Source organism: Chlorocebus sabaeus, chromosome 11, assembly GCF_047675955.1.
Source record: "Chlorocebus sabaeus isolate Y175 chromosome 11, mChlSab1.0.hap1, whole genome shotgun sequence".
NCBI lineage: Eukaryota > Metazoa > Chordata > Mammalia > Primates > Cercopithecidae > Chlorocebus > Chlorocebus sabaeus.
Genome location: NC_132914.1, coordinates 75,182,681 through 75,201,706, shown reverse-complemented (window position 1 = coordinate 75,201,706; position 19,026 = coordinate 75,182,681). Strand labels below are relative to the sequence as shown.

Sequence of the window (19,026 nt, the reverse complement as noted above, 5' to 3'; positions counted from 1 at the left end):
AAAACTAAACATGAAGATTTCAGCTTCATGGGTGGTGCATATGCATGTATTAGTGGATTTATTACAAGGCAGACTATGATGTGATGTAACAGAAAAATGAAATACTTGAAATGAGAATAGAAGAAAGAAAATAAGATATATACTTGTAAAAAGTATTATTAGAAGCACTGGAATTAGAACTGGAAATAAAATAGAACCTGAGCATGAGAAGCGAGAAGGACCTTCCTTGCAGAGGGTATGACATATATAAAAGCCGACAGGCAAAGAAATCTAGGACACAGCTGTAAAATCTGTAATTGAGGCAGAATGTCTAAAATTAGGGAAAATCAGGCTGAAAAGGTAAGTTGCATTTTATAGTCATGAACACTAAATGCCAAGCATATTAAAAACTGTTTAAACATTTCTCACAAAGCAAATTCACATTTAAAAAGTAATAATAATAAATCAGAAGTATAGAAACTAAAAAGTCAAAGTCTCCCCACAACTTTCAACCCTGTCCATTTTTGAATAATTTGGTATGAAGAGTTCTAGAATTGATGTGTCTACACTCCACTTCACACTGTACCACAGAACACACACACACATATATACCCATACACACACGAGATGACATTTTTAACCAAATCTGGCTCAAATTTTAAATATTATTTTGCAGTTTCAAATTTATATGTAACAATATTTTAACAGCTTCTCTAAGAGCCATTTCATGTATATTCATCTATTGTTAATATTACGTTATATATTATATCAATCCCCCAGTTGATAGATACTTAACTTGTTTAAATATGTTTCTATTACATCTAAAGTTTCAAGAGACAGCCTGATAAATGTATCTTTCTGAACTCATATGCCAGTATTGTTATATGGCAAAAACCTAGAAATGGGACTGCGAAGCGTTTTGAATGAATCTTGGGTCCAAATATCACAAGATTACAAAACAGAAGAAAAAGTGTTCATTTCTATTAGAAAATACAAAGTAGTCCTACTGTCATCAGAAGACTAATACATATCTGGTGGTGATTAAGTTTCCTGAAAGATGTAAACAACTAGAAGCATCCCCTTGCATAAGAAAAATAAACGTGAGAGCAAAATTGCATCTCCTTTTATTAATATCCATGATATCTATGTTGAAGATATTGAAGGGTAAGAAAAATTAGTTGCATAACTGTCTCCTGAATTAGCACACAAATACGTGATTTTTAGGTAGATGCTTTTATTTGGTAATAATTTTTCTCAATTAAGATTTGATTGGCCGGGCGCGGTGACTCACGCCTTTAATCACAGCACTTTGGGAGGCCGAGGCGGGCGGATCACAAGGTCAGGAGATTGAAACCATCCTGGCTAACACAGTGAGACCCCGTCTCTACTAAAAATACAAAAAAATTAGCCAGGCGTGGTGGCGGGCGCCTGTAGCCCCAGCTACTTGGGAGGCGGAGGCAGCAGAATGACATGAACCCGGCAGGCAGAGCTTGCAGTGAGCCGAGACAGCGACACTGCACTCCATCCTGGGCCACAGTGCGACACTCTGTCTCAAAAAAAAAAAAACAAACCAGATTTGATTATATTTGTATGATCATACATTTTTTGTACGGATTTTATACTGTTCAGAATTTAAAACATTGAGCATATTCTCCTTCTTTACACATCATTTTAATAATAGAATTATTTTGGCCTTCTAGTGGAAACTTCAGGTTGAGTCCCTGAGTTGTGTTGATCTCTCCATAGGCAAAGAATGGGGCCATGGGTTGAAAAAGGATTCACAAGGGTGATGAGAATGAGTTCTGGAGTCAGACAGACCTGACCTGAGACCACTTACTTCCAGTGGGACCCTGGACAAGTGACTTAACGTTCAGATTCCTCTTGTTAAAAGAAAAAAAAAAAATCTTGTAAAACAAGGAGAATGATAATACTTACATTATAGGATTGTGCCAGGACTAAATAAGATAGCACTTGTAAAGCATCTGTCCCAAAGCTAGTCATGAAAATCATGCTTGCTATTATTATCATCACATGGCATCTAGTTTTATTTTGCTGTGATAGCTTTCCAACAAATACTTATTAAAGTTATAATTTCACAAAGGTTAAAAAAATTGAGAGGGCAGGCATCAGAAGACTAAAGAAATTGTACTAATTGCTTCTGACACTACTTCTATCACTAACTCTTCCTGCCTTCCAATTCACAGGTGTCATGAATCTGTCTGCATCTGAACTCAGGGAAATCTAAGTAAAAGATTGAGGCTGTCATATTTTCATCCAGGTCTGTAATGTCTCCGTTGTGACGCCACTTCCATCAAACTGTATTGCATTGGTTTTGTTTTATGATGACATTAATTATACACAAATATGTGTTTAAATAAAAAACAAACTGATATGTACTAAAAGTGAAGATAAGAATGCTTTCATTCTCCAAATGCATGTCCACAGTTCCTTAGCCTTTATCCTAATTCATCCTGGGACTTAGGTGTGAAAACAAACGGGAGCCCAGCTAGTTGGTTTCAAGATACCTTGTTGTTAACACCTGTGTTTTACCTCGCCAATCATTTTTTGTTTGATCCAGGATTTCTTCCAGAGGAAGCCCAACCTTAAGGGCTTTGATATGTCCAGCATCTCTAATATCTGAAATTTTGCTCAGGCCATAGTTCTAACTTCAGCTGCAATCAGTGAGAGCAATGACTATATAAAGAAATTTAAAGCAAATTTAAAAATAATTGCTGCACACTTTATTTACTCCTTCTAATAAACAGCTGTGTCTTCCCTAAGTAAAAGATACTTGAGACCCTCCAAGGAAATGACCAGAGGGGGAAAACCAGTGCCTTCCAGAAGGATATTATAATCTAGATGATGAAATATTTCAAAAATTACAAAGTAACATGTAAATATATTTTAAGATATTATATACAAACATATTTCTGTCTTTCAAAATTGTATATGTGTAAGCTGAATAAAAAGGTAGAAAAATGAGTTGTGTCTTTAAAGAGACTTCAAGCAAAGGACACATGGTATATAAATGTATTTAAAACTCATCAGTAAATTTACTGTAATGCTCTGAGGAGAGAGAATACAAACAACTTTGTCAACTGTCATTAGAATGTGATCTTTAAATAAATACAACAGGATGGTGAAATCAGGTCCTGAAATTGGATTTGAACTCCAAAATTGCCCTTGGTTCATTATCACAAAAATAATAATCACAGTATTTAACCTCTTAGCTTCAGCTGAATGAGTTATAAAATGTGCAGTAATGTGTCTTGCAGGATTATGCTATGAATTAATTATAGTTTTTCCAGTGAATAAATTGGTATAATTGGGAATAATATCAAACTAATCATAATTCAGTGTTTGGTAATTTTTGTAAAAGGGTCATTGAGGATTTTAATCATGAATGTTCTGGCTAAAGCTTCCAATACGGTTTATCTCTAGATATCTGAAGCCAGTCTTCTTCAACTGTTTTGATGAACTTCAATGTGATTAATATAAACATCATCCCATCTAATAATTTTATGTCAAGAAATTCAGAAGAATTAGTGAGATTGCATTTACAAGAGGGCTGCTTAGAAATTCTAGTACAATTGTATGCATAATCATTCATTTACCATAATTAAAAGTGATAAAAATCAAAGTTATCATGGTATATTTTACATTTATCAGTATGAATTTTAGGGTCTATCATGCAATAGCATATATTCTTTGAGGAACAATTCACGTTGATGGGATGTCTGCTCTGCCTCTTAATATTCGTGCAGACTTTGATTGAACATTGATTTTCTCTAAGTTCCACAGTATTCTCATCTGTAAAATGGCAATAATATTATGCCCTACTGATATGGTTTAGCTCTGTGTCCCCACCCAAATCTCATGTTGAATTGTAATTCCCAGTATTGGAGGAGAGGCCTGGTGGGAGGTGACTGAATCATGGGGGCAGACATCCCCCGTTGCTGTTCTGATAGAGTTCTCATGAGATCTGTTTTTGTTTTGTTTGGTTTGGTTTTGTTTTTGTTTTTAAGTGGGTAGCACATCCCTGTTGGCTCTTTCTCTTCCTCTGGCTCCCACCACGTAAGATGAGCTTGCTTCTCCTTTATCACCTGCCACCGTGACTGTAAGTTTCCTGAGGCCTCCCCAGCCATGCTACCTATGGACCCTGCAGAACCATGAGTCAATTAAACCTCTTCTCCTTATAAATTACCCAGTCTCAGGTATGTCTTTATAGCAGTGTGAAAACAGACTAATACCTCAACCAATGGAATTGTTGTGAAGATTTAATGAATTTATACTTTGGAATATGGACTTTCACTTAAAATATATATTTGCTACATATTGTTATTAGTAACTCACTGCTTTAATATGAAATATGTTTCCATTAACCATGAGAAGTTTATTAATATTGTAAACCATTATTATTGTTAAACTGTTAAATCATAGATATTCATCCAAATATAGTTTACCTAACTAAGGAAAATTGCGGGAAGTTATAATGACCTTGTAGCTTCATCATTTGACTCTATGATATTTCTCTCACGGTACTTATTTCTCACTATAAATATGAGGGTGAAATAGAAGGCAATGTATATGATAACATATTTCTTTTGTGCAGTGAACCTGCTATGAAGAAACAACCTCAGAAGAAGATCTACTCTGATTTTCCATGAAGTCCTAAACATTCGTGATGACTGTTTTTTAGTACTGACAGTATTACATACTATCTTTGTCTGTCACAGCAAGCTGCTCCTACATTTTTAAACATTATTTATTTTAGCGTTTGATTGACGTTTTGTAAGTAACCTACCACTCAGTTGTATAAAAATGATTATGACTATTTTTGTTATTCCATGTACTACACAGAGGTATATGTGTTTCAATGGGATAAAGTAACTTATTTTTAAGGAATCATAAATAATCAAAGAAATAGGGAGAAGTAATAGGGGAAAGACTGCCTCTTCTATGAAGTTAAAAGTCTATTTGAATAAAAATACACTAATCTGTAACCTGATTAGAAAATATTATGATATAATCAGATGATTTAAAAATATCAGCTGAGCTAATTTTAACCCTGTACTTATTTAAAACATTACTGTTTTCCTTCAACATTCAAGCAGTAGCATTACATTTCTATAAGCACTGCTCCCTGGCATATTCAAATTACTGGCTTTGTAAAGTTAAATAGATTCTTCTAAGCCATAACAGAAATTGTGTTGAAGACCAAGGATTTCTATGACAATAACTGGACTTCTACATCTTAAAAAATAGCAAAAGACTAAACATATAAAGTGCAACCAGAAATCATATCTTAGGGAAGAGTGATGAGTGAGGTTAAGTGTTTTCCCCACAAAAAGAAAAACTAGTACAGGGAAGAGAATTGGAAGGAAAAGGAACCCTAGAAGAGACTGAAGAGGTTACCTCTCTGGGCTGGGTTTCAAAGTAGCATTTGGACCTGAGAATGGAATCACAAAGGACAACATTGACCACAACAGTATAGGAAAGCATACATTTTTTTTTCTAATTCCCCAAGAGCCATATGGAATTTTCCAGAAGAAAGAAGTGATCCTAGAGAGCACTTGAAATCAGGACAGGAAAGATGCATAGAGCTGGTACAGAAAAGCAAAAAGGACACAGAAGATGTGAGGATAGGTTAAAATAACTCGAGTTATGTATGACAGGCATCCTACCTTTGGGCACTCATCAGACAGCAGCCTTGGTGGGTAGCAATGGCAATGAGCAAGCTGTGTCACCCCTGGTGGTATGATAATAGGTAACCACAATCAACAACCTCCACCCGCCCCCCAGCCTATCACTGCAGAAAGAAAAGGAAGAATCTGGAACTGAATGAGCCTGGTCCTCAAACACTGAGTTTTAAACCAGAAGTGATTATGTTACTTTGAATTGAGAGAAATACATTTTCCCCTATGGTACAGAGAAAGAGGCTTAAAAGGTAAAGTTAAATATTTTTTCAAAGATAAAATTTTGTCTACCACAGTTTTAAGACCCAAAAATTCAAAAATGGTAGGCATCATTGGACAAAGAAGGTTGCAAAATGACAGTGTGGGATTAAGACACAATACATACTATTTTTAGATGTTTTGAAAAGTTTATCACAGACTCGATCTGCAGTTGTTGTTACAGAAGTGATATGACAAAATATCTGTGAATGAGTGCCATTTCATGACTCTTGGAGGCCTTCTAGAAATCTCAATAACTCATGTGGTATAATTATGAACTGAATCCATTAAAAGTTTTGGTAACATCAATATCATCACAATATATGTAATACATTCACCAACAGCTAGTTCACCTCAGTTTATATAGCTAGTTCACCTCAATTTTCACATCAAGGTTAAAGCTGACACTGTATGAAGTTTTTCAAAAATCTCAACTTTGGAGTTTGGTTTAAAAGTGATTATTAGTGAGTTGACTACCCCATAAGATCAGTGGATGGTCTATGAAGGCAAGTAAATTATAAAGTAAACATAAAGTGAAGTCTGATAATTTCCTTTTACTTCTTTTCTTTAATTCCCGTTCAGTCTCTGACACAGCGCTGTTAAATTTTATCTCCTTAACATCTCTTGACCCTTCCGCTCATCCATTGCTACTATCATTGCCCTGGGTCACTTCTCATCATCTCTCACCCAATTGCTCTAACAGTCCTAGAAACAGTTTCTGAGTGCAGGCAGGCTAAGCATTAAATTATTCTGTACACTATAGATAGTGATTGCTTTAAAATGCAAATCTGATCAAGTAATTTAAAGTCTTACTAAAAATCACAAAATAGTTCCCACTTAACTTCAGAAAAAAGGTCCCTTATGAAGTCAATTTATTTTATTTTTAAGAGAAAATTAGTTTAAATAAAAATGGCAAAAAGAGTAAAACTATGAAGGTGACAGAAGAATGATGATTGAGAAATGACACATAAAAGGATGAGCTTCGGCAACCAGAAAGAAGGGGAAAGCATAGTCCATGCAGAATATGCAGAAATAATTAAATCTACAAAGGAACAGAGCTATGAAATAGCCTCATGATTTCAGAGAATTTTGAATAATTCTATTTGGCCAGAGCATGGGGAAGGGGCACATGGAAAGACTAGAAGAAAGAGATCAGGAATCAGGTAAGGGTGGGGCAAAAAGCAATAATATCTAAAGCTAAGAAGGCTTTATTAAGATTTTTAGGTGAAAGTTTATTTTCATGTAGGGAACATGAAAATGACAGCCATGCTTCTGTTACTAAACTTGAACTTGAGTGCAGCTATGGAGTTTAGAGTCAAGTTTAGAGTCAAGAAAGTAAAGAGAGATTACTTACAAGACTTCTGTATTCTAGATGGTAAAATAGTTTTCTGCCCTATATTTACTAAGAAATTGCCCACAGGACAGCAAAAACAAAAAATCTTAACTCAGATTCTATCTTTCATGACCACAATATAGGAGTATGGAAGGCAGATGAAAGAATGATACACAAGTAGCAGAGTAGTAAAGGAAGATGGACCCACAGAAGCCTGCAGAGGGAGACAGAGTAATGCAAACAGTTTCCTACAGAACCCCAGAATGGCTCAGAAAGTATGAGCATCAGATCAAATGGAAGGTAAGAGGAACAAAATTCAAGAGTTATATTACTGCCGGCCTACCCATCATCCCATCAAAAGCCAGGACATATTTTAGGGAAAATCCGGACTTACGGTTATCAGGAAGACAAAAGGTAAAGGCACGGACATGAAAACAAAAGGATTAAATAAAATTATGTACACTTATGTCGAGACCCCAGCAACTGACTTCGCTTCCCAGGCACCCTCTCCTTCAGGAATATAGGATTTCATGTCCCCCATCCTCACTCCAGGCAGATTTAAAAATCTGTCTTTGACAACAATGATCATCCCTAAGATCAACAGAGAGTGACACTGATGGTACCCAGTGAATCAAGCAGCTGGTCATCATTATAGCATGGCCTGTAATGAATCACAAAAGACATTAACAATTACGTACATGCAAACATACGCACACACGCGCGCACACACACACACACACGCGCGCACACACACAGCTTCCAAGTAGATTATTATTATTTGAGATGGAGTGTCGCTCTGTAGCCCAGGCTGGAGTGCAGTGGCGCGATCTCGGCTCACCGCAAGCTCCGCCTCCCGGGTTCAGGCCATTCTGCTGCCTCAGCCTCCTAAGGAGCTGGAACTACCGGCGCCCGCCACCACACGGCAAAAAAAAATATACAAATAATTTTTCTGTATTTTTAATAGAGAAGAGGTTTCACCATGTTAGCCATGATGGTCTCCATCTCCTCACCTTGTGATCCGCCCGCCTCGGCCCCGCAAAGTGCTGGGATTACAGGTGTGAGCCACCACACCCAGCTGCTTCCAAGTAGATTTGTATTGATACAGAGAATGTATCATGCTTGATACAGAGAATTGAGGTTTACCAGGGATTTGGTAAAATTCTCTGAAATAAAATGTAGATATCAAAATAGACAGATAAAAAGAAGCCAGAATAAAATACAGACAAAGCTGAAGTATAAGAGAACTTAAAGGAAATTAAAATTAATACCCTGGGCTAGAAATGAGAGGTTGCATTCATCACAGGATGCAGAAGAAAATGAATGATACAAACACACACATGCATGCATGCACACTTACACCCACACACAAATACACACATATATATTTGAAGATCTAGGGATTAAGTAGAAGTTTGTAAATTAAAAATATGATTGACTTTTTAAAGTTTGACTTTTAAAGTTTGTAAATTAAAAATATCATTGACTTTTTAAAAGGCTAGAAGGATAAATTGAGAAAGTTTATTGGAATGGAGATCAAAATTGAAAAAGATGAGCAATAATAGAAAAATATAGTCATATTAGAGGATTCCGTAAGTCCAATGTCAAAAAAAAAAATGTTAGTTCCAAAAAATAAGATAAGAAAAAATTATAGGAAAGAATTTTCTAAGTGTTCATCACGATTAAGAAGATAAAAGTTGATAACAATATCAGAGATAAAAAGAATATTCTAAAAGCTTCAGCAGGGTGTGGCACAAAGAAACAAATTTTAAAAATTCAGGTTACCATCAAAGGATCAGAAATTATGACATCACAAGTCTTTACAGCGACATTGCAACTAGAAGATATAGAGAAATTCCTACGAAATTCTGGAGGAAATTGATTTTCAATCTCAAATTCTATGCCTAGACAAACTTTCCAACAAGTAGGATAATAAAACAAGGAGATAACATACAAAAACATTCTAAAAGAGAAAAATGACTTTCATACATCCCTTGTAAGGAGGCTATCAGAAGTGAAAATAATGGAATCCAACAAACAGGTGACCAAATGTAAGAGAGAGGCAAAGACGTTTTCAGGTGACGATAAGGGAAGTTCAGTCTAACTGCTATGTAACAGATCCAGAGAGCAATCATTTTACACAGAACAAAGAGAAATGATTCTAGGATTATTAACACTAGGGAAATAATAAAAAAAACTGATATACTGTATGAGAATTGGATAATAAGGAAAATTGCATAGGGATGGATTTTACAGATCTTTTGGAAACTGTTAAAAAAAAAGGTAAATATAGCTATAAAGTCAATATAAACTATACAAATAAAAAAGTGAGGCAATTATTAGTTCTATGGAAAAAACAACAAACTGTTTAAGAAAGAGACTTTGATCATGGGATAGTATTTGATCTGGTAGTGAATCATATTTACATGGGAATAATGAAAACAATATGGATTTCACTGAAAATTATAATGTAAGTATATTGGGGGCAGGGCAGAGAAGAAAGGGGTTATAAAGAAGCTAAGTTCTTATAAATCATCCTAAATAGTCTCTAAAATTCATAAAGTAGGATATTAAAGCATATTACTTAGAAATACAAAAATAATCACCATAAGAAACTGCTAAATGGGTAGAAATTCATTCTTTTTGTTGGAGAGGAGCTAGGAATAGGGAAAACATAGGACTGTTCTTGTTTGTTTACTTGCAGAACTTTAGATGTTATTTCATTTTAATATTCTGATAACAATGAAAATCATTCATTTTAAAATAAAAGTTATAGACCAGGCATGGTGGCTCACACCTATAATCCCAGCACTTTGGGAGGCCGAGGCAGGCAGATAATTTTAGACCAGGAGTTCAAGACTAGCCTGGCCAAAATGGTGAAAACCCATTGCTCCATTGCTACTAAAAATTTCCTATGAAAAGATTAGCTGTTTTCAGACAAAATGAATAAACTACATGGATATGCATAAATATCACTTTTCATTATTACTGCATTTAACTTTTCAAGTACGCTGAGAGTTATTTCCTACCCGAACAGAGAATTCACCACAGAAGGCTATTGTACTTCTTTTGACCATAAAGCCAGATGGGACAAATAATGAACATCGACCTCCTGAACTCTCCAGCACCCACCCCTACCCATCCCAGTGACACTTTGTTATGCAGACATCAAGCGCAGCATTTCACTCAGTTTCAGATTTTATCAGAGCTGAAATTACTTCAATATTTTCATTTGCAACTGCATTTATCTGTTTAAAATTGTAGCCACGATTCATTAGCTTAGAATCTATTTACATATCTCTATGATTAGATTGGAAACAGGAAATTTTTAGATGAACAGAAATACAGGTAAGCTGATACGAAAAGAAAGGGTAGGATTTACTATGCTAACTACAGTATGTTCTGATTTTTCTTTACGTGCAGTTTTTTTTTTTTTTTGTATTTTTTTTTTTTTTATTATTAAACTTCAAGTTGTAGGGTACATGTGCACAACGTGCAGGTTTGCTACATATGTATACTTGTGCCATGTTGGTGTGCTGCACCCATCAACTCGTCATTTACATCAGGTATAACTCCCAATGCAATCCCTCCCCCCTCCCCCCTCCCCATGATAGGCCCCGGTGTGTGATGTTCCCCATCCCGAGTCCAAGTGATCTCATTGTTCAGTTCCCACCTACGAGTGAGAACATGCGGTGTTTGGTTTTCTGTTCTTGTGATAGTTTGCTAAGAATGATGGTTTCCAGCTGCATCCATGTCCCTACAAAGGACACAAACTCATCCTTTTTTATGGCTGCATAGTATTCCATGGTGTATATGTGCCACATTTTCTTAATCCAATCTGTCACTGATGGACATTTGGGTTGATTCCAAGTCTTTGCTATTGTGAAAAGTGCTGCAATAAACATACGTGTGCATGTGTCCTTATAGCAGCATAATTTATAATCCTTTGGGTATATACCCAGTAATGGGATGGCTGGGTCATATGGTACATCTAGTTCTAGATCCTTGAGGAATCGCCATACTGTTTTGCATAATGGTTGAACTAGTTTACAATCCCACCAACAGTGTAAAAGTGTTCCTATTTCTCCACATCCTCTCCAGCACCTGTTGTTTCCTGACTTTTTAATGATCGCCATTCTAACTGGTGTGAGAGCCAACAGACACATGAAAAAATGCTCATCATCACTGGCCATCAGAGAAATGCAAATCAAAACCACAATGAGATACATGCAGTTTTTTAATAGAGAAAAAAGCTGAGGCCATAATACAAACCGTGTCATTCATAGTCAAATCAAACCTGCCAACATTTACTGAGCAGTACTGTGCCTGGCACCGTGGGCAATACCAACAAGGATAAGGCACATAAGTTTTCCTTAATGAGGAAGGGAAGGAGGGGGTCGGAAACAGGCCAGACAATTTTGAAATCCTAGTGGGGATTCTCTGCAATGATGACTGCTTCATTTTTCCTCCATCTCCCTTATCCTTTGGCATTCTAGCTACCTAGTTCATGTCCAGATCATCATTGTGAGAACCCTCAGTATTCATTTGAAGTCATATGTGTTGTTCTCTAATCTTTCTTGCTGTTCCAAATGTACTGAATACTTTGGAAACTGAGTCAGCATTTTCCTTCTCTCTTTCTTTTTCTTTTTTTTTTTTTTTTTTTTTGAGGCGGAGCCTAGCCCTGTAGCCCAGACTGGAGTGCAGTGGCACAGTCTCGGCTTACTGCAACCTTTACCTCCCTGATTCAAGCAATTCCCTTGCCTCAGTCTCCTGAGTAGCTGGGATTACAGGCACACACCACCACGTCTGGCTAATTTTTTTGTTTTTTTAGTAGAGATGGGGTTTCACCATGTTGGCCAGACTGGTTTCGAACTCCTGACCTCAGGCAATAATACACTTGCCTCAGCCTCCCAAAGTGCTGGGATTACAGGTATGAGCCAGCGTGCCCGTCCAGCATTTTCCTTCTCTGACCTTTGGTGACGGAGTCATACTGGGCAACCTAATGGCCAATATAGACAGTCAATCAAACACTCTGGCAGAAATAAAATATATAATGAAGAACCAACTACTTGGTCTTAAATGCATGGAGCCTGACTAATGATCTTTTCTTCTACAAAAAAACAATATTATATAAATTTTTGAAAAAGGAGTTGACTATTATAATTATAAGGCACAATCTGGTGGTAACTTAAATTTTATTTCACTTTCATTGCATTTCCACTGCTACTGGCAGTATGACAAGAAAGGGCTACATAACAGTCTTTCTCCAAGATGTAGTGTCTACTAATAACAGTGTTGAGAGTAAGCATTATTTTAAATACTTTAAATAGTTTAACTCATTCAATCCTTAAAGCTCCCTAAAATGAAGGTACCACTATTCCATTTTTAAAGATGAAGATTTTAAAACAGAGAGGTGAAGTATTTTCCCAAGGTGGCAACAGTAAGTACTAGATAGAACACATACTTTCTGTTTCAAGATTTATATTCTCAGCTCACACAAAAGGAAATGCTTTATTTATGAGCCTTTCTTAACTCCAGCCTTCTACATTATTTCTGTTACATCTTATGTCCATCTCAAAATATGGAGAAAAGTCTCCTTTATTTGACTGCTGCAACATCTAGCACTAACAGAGAGCTCCATGGGGAATTCATTTTAACAGTTTGTGAAGTCTAATAATGCAGGTGACAATATGAGCTAAAATCTAAATATTAATACCACAGAGTATGTTTTAAAAAACAGTTATGAAAGCTTTCCATTTCTACCCTTTTCTAAGAAAACAAGTGAGAATACTTGAGATTCTTTTACCTTCTTCTTGTATCAGTCTGATAAATTGATGTAAATTGTGCAAGTACATTCAAAGTAAAATCAGCTACCATCCTCCAAAGACCAAGTAACATGCTATAAATATGCATAAGAAAATACTGTTAATGAAACACAAAGTTAAAAGAGAATAAATCTGTTTAAGCCTTAGCAGTTCAGAGTTTCCAGGCTTCTGACCTGAGTATTTCTCCTCACTTTCCAACAATTAGCAGAGAACAATTGACTGATGGAAAGATTGGTTTAGCATAGACCATAGTTCTCAAAATGCAGTTTCTTGACCCACACATCAGAATCATCTAGGAACTTGTTACAAATGCAATTTACCAGGCCCCATCCTAGATCTACTGAATCCAAGGCTGGTAATGGGGCCCAACAAATGAGTTTTAAAAAGTCTGCCAGGTGATCCTGATCTGTGCTAATGTTTGAGAACCTCTGGCATGGATGGAATGCTGTTCACAAATTACAAGAGATTTAATTATAATACCTTAAACTGTCTTTCAATGTAAAGAATATGGTATTTACTGTAAGTGAGAAGTAATAAAACAGCCATGGCATATCTATATCTATATCTATCTATGTATCTATCTATGTATCTATCTATGTATGTATCTATCTATCTGTATCTTCCCTTACCTCCCGAGCCTCTCTTGCTAGGAAGAAATGCTTTGTAGAAAGAGAGGCTTGGGAGGTAAAGGAAGGTAAGAGGCATAATGTAAGGTAAGCATTGCCTACAACAATGCTCCTTGCAAAGCATTCATTCTCATGTTTTAAATACTTTAAATTGTTAGTGACGAAGATAGATATCTACCTCAAAGTTGTTTCAAGATAGGATATAATTAATTAATAATTTAGAAAAAAGTGGCAAAGGGATGGTTTACTTTCACTTAGGCTAAAAACATAGAACTTGGAAGCTGAGAGAGAACACACTGCCTGCTGTGTTTAAAAGCCTCTGTGAAAAGTAATGGAAATAAAAATGCAGTGCACAGAGAGTACTAATCCAGCCATCAGTTGACAGGGAGCAGTAGAGAAATTTCCAGGAAAAAGTAAGCAACTTTCAAAATATATTTGTTTTTTCAACAACTTTCTTTCCTTCTTACATCAACTCTAAGCAAATATTAGCCTACTTGGAAGATTCTGTTGATCCCCACTAGAGGACATCCTATTTTCATACATACCTGACAGTTTTAAAACTACAATAAATTTTAGTAAAACATTGGTGAGATCTGTCATCTAGTTTGCTATTTGCTAAGGACACTTTGATGGTTTCATTTTGTATTCCAATCATACACGATTACGTATCAGCTTTCCGCAGTTGGTTTCTCTCCAGTGACATGCTGTATCGCCACATCACCACGGGTAGGAGCTAGATCCACATACCTGCAACACTATCGGCTAACAGTGGCTGCTGCTGCGCAGCCTTGTCAAACCGCAAAGCGATACTGCTCAAATAATGAGCCAACCACAGGACCACTAAGAGAGCATGGAGACTTTGAAGTTATCGCATTAACAGCCACCCTAAAAACCCCCCATTTCATCCTAAAATCCTTTCATTTGTAATGCACTGAAGTTGCTGGAATGCACAATTGTTAAAATGCTAAGGATTCCATTTGAATCTCTTACAAATTATTGGAATACATTAACTAAAGGAAAATAAAAATAAAAACAGAAAACATACAGATTGCTCACTATATGACCTTGTACTGTTTCTATACAAATATAAGATAATGAATAAAAGTCAAAGATTTTAAATAAGCCCCAAATTTCAAGTTCAAGCCTCTAAATCAAATTTTAGAGAATTTCCTTTCTTGTAAATCTATTCGTATGATTAAAGTTGACCTTCAAAAGATATGTGAAATATGGTCTAAAACATTCATTCAACGTGTAAGATACAAGAAGTAAAAATTCTCGCTAGTTACAGAAGCAGACACAAGTCAATGTTTTGTTTTTTCCAACCTTTCACCCTCCCCATCATTCCCCCACCCTTCAAAAAAAGTAAAGTTAAATTTGTGAAGGGTTTCAGAAGTGGAAAGTATGGAGTCTGGAGTCAGAAATTCTGGGCTTTCTTCCAGGTTCCACCACTAACTACTGGATCTTGAGTCTTCTCTTTCATGCTAGGATCATATCCTTATCTACTCTGCCTATCTCATAGGATTATTGTGAGGATTAACTGTAATAGAAAACATGTGCAAAAGCAAAATGAGCTATACAATATAAGGCATCATTATTATAATCAATGGAATATGCTTACTCATGATTTACATTTAAAAACATATTCCCAGAAACAAATGTGTAGTAATTGCAAATAACTGTTGCGCATGTCAATATTTAGATTGACTACTTTCTTTTAATCACATTGAGACACAAACTAATTTACTTTCATAGAATATCCTTATCTTGAATTTCTTCTTTGTCTATATCTGACGTATTACCTGATATATTACAAGGAACATTATACTTTAGATATCTACATTGAAAATTAATGACTGTGCAAAAACTACTTTTTATGAAGAGTTGACCCAAGCGGGGATACACTTCCAGCTGCCTCATGCCTGGAAGTCCCCCTACTGCCACCCCTCATCAGAGAACCTATTACATTTTCACTGTTCACCAAAATTTGTGCTCCACCTTCCATAGCATAAAATATTCTCTAGAAAGTAGCTTCTCGGCCGGGCGCGGTGGCTCAAGCCTGTAATCCCAGCACTTTGGGAGGCCGAGACGGGCGGATCACGAGGTCAGGAGATTGAGACCATCCTGGCTAACACGGTGAAACCCCGTCTCTACTAAAAGAAACTCAAAAAAACTAGCCGGGCGAGGTGGCGGGCGCCTGTAGTCCCAGCTACTCGGGAGGCTGAGGCAGGAGAATGGCGTGAGCCCGGGAGGCGGAGCTTGCAGTGAGCCGAGATCCGGCCACTGCACTCCGGCCTGGGCGACAGAGAGAGACTCCGCCTCAAAACAACAAAAACAAAAACAAAGAAAGTAGCTTCTCACTAAGGACTTCATTTCCAGCTCTCCTCTCCTTGTATTTAGGTGGATAAATATGGGCTAGATATCACCAATGAAATAAGAACTAAGTATTATGCACCTCTTCCTACTCTAGCCCATAAAAATATACTCTAACCTATTCTTCATTTGTTTTGCCCATAGGCCACCTGGGAGTATATATCCAGATACATCCAGATAAAACAATGAGGCCACATAATGAAAATGTGTGTTTTCATTAGTCTGAGTTCTTGAGTGACTGTACATAACAAAGCAGCTCAACTCCTTACCCAACCCCCAGGAAACACTGTGGACTGTTGAAAGTCTACTGTGTACAGAGTCATTGAAATTCAGGAGTTTTTTAGAGCAGCTGGTTTTAATTTAAATGACAGAGATTCTCCTTGCAGCCAGACCCTTAGGAGAACAACTCCCTTATGTACAAGAATTCAATTACGACTCCTATAGAGAGCTAAAAATCCATTCCCCAAATCTCTACTTCCCTTGCAGAGATCGTTGTGTTGTACCTACATTTTTCTGGTTATCTTTTTATTAACTAATTTACTAGCATCTTCTGAGCACACATTATGAATTCTTCATCACTAGTAACTGCTCTCTCTTCCTTTTGAAGCTCTGAGCTTGATTTCCTAGCAGTTCCATTCATTTTTTACTGTTGATTCTGGGGTGGTAGTGTGAGTATTTGTTGGTCAAGTTTCCACTGCTGGGGTCCTTGGAATTTCATATAACCGTTTTTTTTTTAATACTATTAAAATAGAACTAGGTACTGAATGTATCTAATATTCTAATTTTGCTTTACAATTTACAAGTAGGTCATTTTGTTTGTTACACTCATTTGAGGTATATACAGTAGGTGTTACAGTCCTACTTTGTAAATCTACAGAAGAGGTGATACAGACTTAGGTGGGCAGTTCAAGAAAACTAACCATCATTTATGACATTATTTCTACATTAATGATGTTTCCAAATTTCAGTAAAATATATTTTTAAAACATTTGTAAGATGATCACTTTCTAAATCTCTCTCTCTCTCTCTCTCTCTCTCTCTCCTATTTTAGCTCTGGTGTGTGTGTGTGTGTGAAATTAAATTCAATAGCTTAAAATGTATTTAAAAACATAAGCAATGACTTCTAATTCAAAATTCTTCACTATCATAATCAAGCTGGTAGAATACTGGAGGGATAGAAAATGTGCTTTTTATTTCTTAAATTGACTTTAGACTTACTATATACCACTATGACATTCCTTTATTCTCTTTTTATGTGAACTGATATTTCAAAAATGTAATTTATATTAATTATAATATTTATAAATTGGAACTAAAACACCTACTGATAGGGAAATTGTTATCAAATTATGATTTATTCACTCTTCAAAATGTTTAGCCATCAAAAATAAAAATCATGATACTTGTATAGTAAAAAGAAAAATATGATGCAAAAAAAGTAGAATAGTAGAATAGAAAGCCATCTTGAGGTGTACCTATAAAAATACTAGAAGCAAATTCAGGGTGCAATAGTATTTACAATAGGGGTGATCTGATTTCAGATATTGTTCTTTATAATTAAAAATGTTCTGGATTAATATATTCCTTATAAAATTAAAATTGATTTCAAAGCATTATCTCATTGGTATTCTAAGGAAGTTAATGAGAACAGTTTAAGAGTATTTTTTGGTCTTCTAGAAAAACAAAGGTACAATAAGACTTAGGATTTAAGTCAATGATAAAAACACTCATTATTATTCTGAAAGAGAGAACCACAAGTAACAAGAAGAGGTTTCTGGTTGAGGAACACAGGCCGAGGGGACAAAAGTAAAGTCAATGCTGGACAAAGGTAGGATCCTAAGCTGGAACAGTGGTCTGAAAGGGCAAGGCACTTTGGAGTGGCCTGTTCAGGTCCAGAACGTCTGAGCAACACCTCCGTAGGATAACAATGGAGTAGGGCGCACAGGAATTGCAAAAGTCTGAATAAACGCTGATGGGGGATTTTCCCAAAAGTAGAGTAGTGGAGGTCAGAGAATAACTAAAAAATAAAGGGATCAGTCAAAAACCAAAACATTCACAAGAGCCCGAACGACCAGAAAATCTGTTAGAAGATGGAAAAGAAGCACTGGCTTCTTTTTATAGCACACAGCTCAAAGATTTTAAAACCAGAGTCAGGGAACCATACCAAGGTAGCTATTCTGGCATCTTCTGGGCTAATAGTTTTAATTGGAACTGATGGCTAAATGGAAGTGTTTTCAGGGCTGACCAAGGAGGTAGCTTCTGCTACGCATATGACCAGGTCTTGCACTTCAAGTTCATTGACACAAAGATTCAGAGATAGAGCTTTGATGTAATTGCCACTGTTTCTACTAAGTCATAAAGGTCACCCTGTACAGCATTCTCTGCCCATGTGCTGGGCACTTTACAGACCTTATTTCATTTATCCTCCAAAGGACCTTATGAGATGGGCATTGTTATAGTTATATTACACATGAAACAATTGAGGATCAGATTCATTGACTAATTTGCCTCAAGTCATTAAGTAGCACATCACAGAGCTAAGTTTAAAATTGCTTCTCTCTCTCTCTACAATACCCATACCTTTTCAGTGGCACCATACTACCTTCTTTGTTGGTATAAACAATAGAGAGACACTAAAATTTTTCAAGATGTTTGGCAAAGTACTGCCCTGTATCCCCATAAAAACATATAATTTTAACCCTATTATTTCTAGGAGATTTTTCATCTTTCACGTTAGAAATTGTAACTGTCATTTTAATTCCAAGGAAAAGGAATTTAGCTACGAGAAAACTTATCATACGACAATCTTTCCCAAGTCAGTTCCAAACTGCAGTTCTTAACAACTGCATTATTTTCCTGCTCTAATGTATTCATTTAATAATAGTCACAATTTGTTGGTTAGTCCAGGCTGCCAATGTTTATGTAGTATGGCTACTTCTGGG

The 19,026-nt window shown here is 36.2% G+C and overlaps 1 protein-coding gene across 7 annotated transcripts in view; it reads right to left on the bottom strand.

The window, feature by feature from the left end:
- The window catches only part of NAV3 (neuron navigator 3), a 905,452-nt gene that overhangs the window by 269,353 nt on the left and 617,073 nt on the right, over positions 1-19,026 (bottom strand). The window lies entirely within an intron of this gene.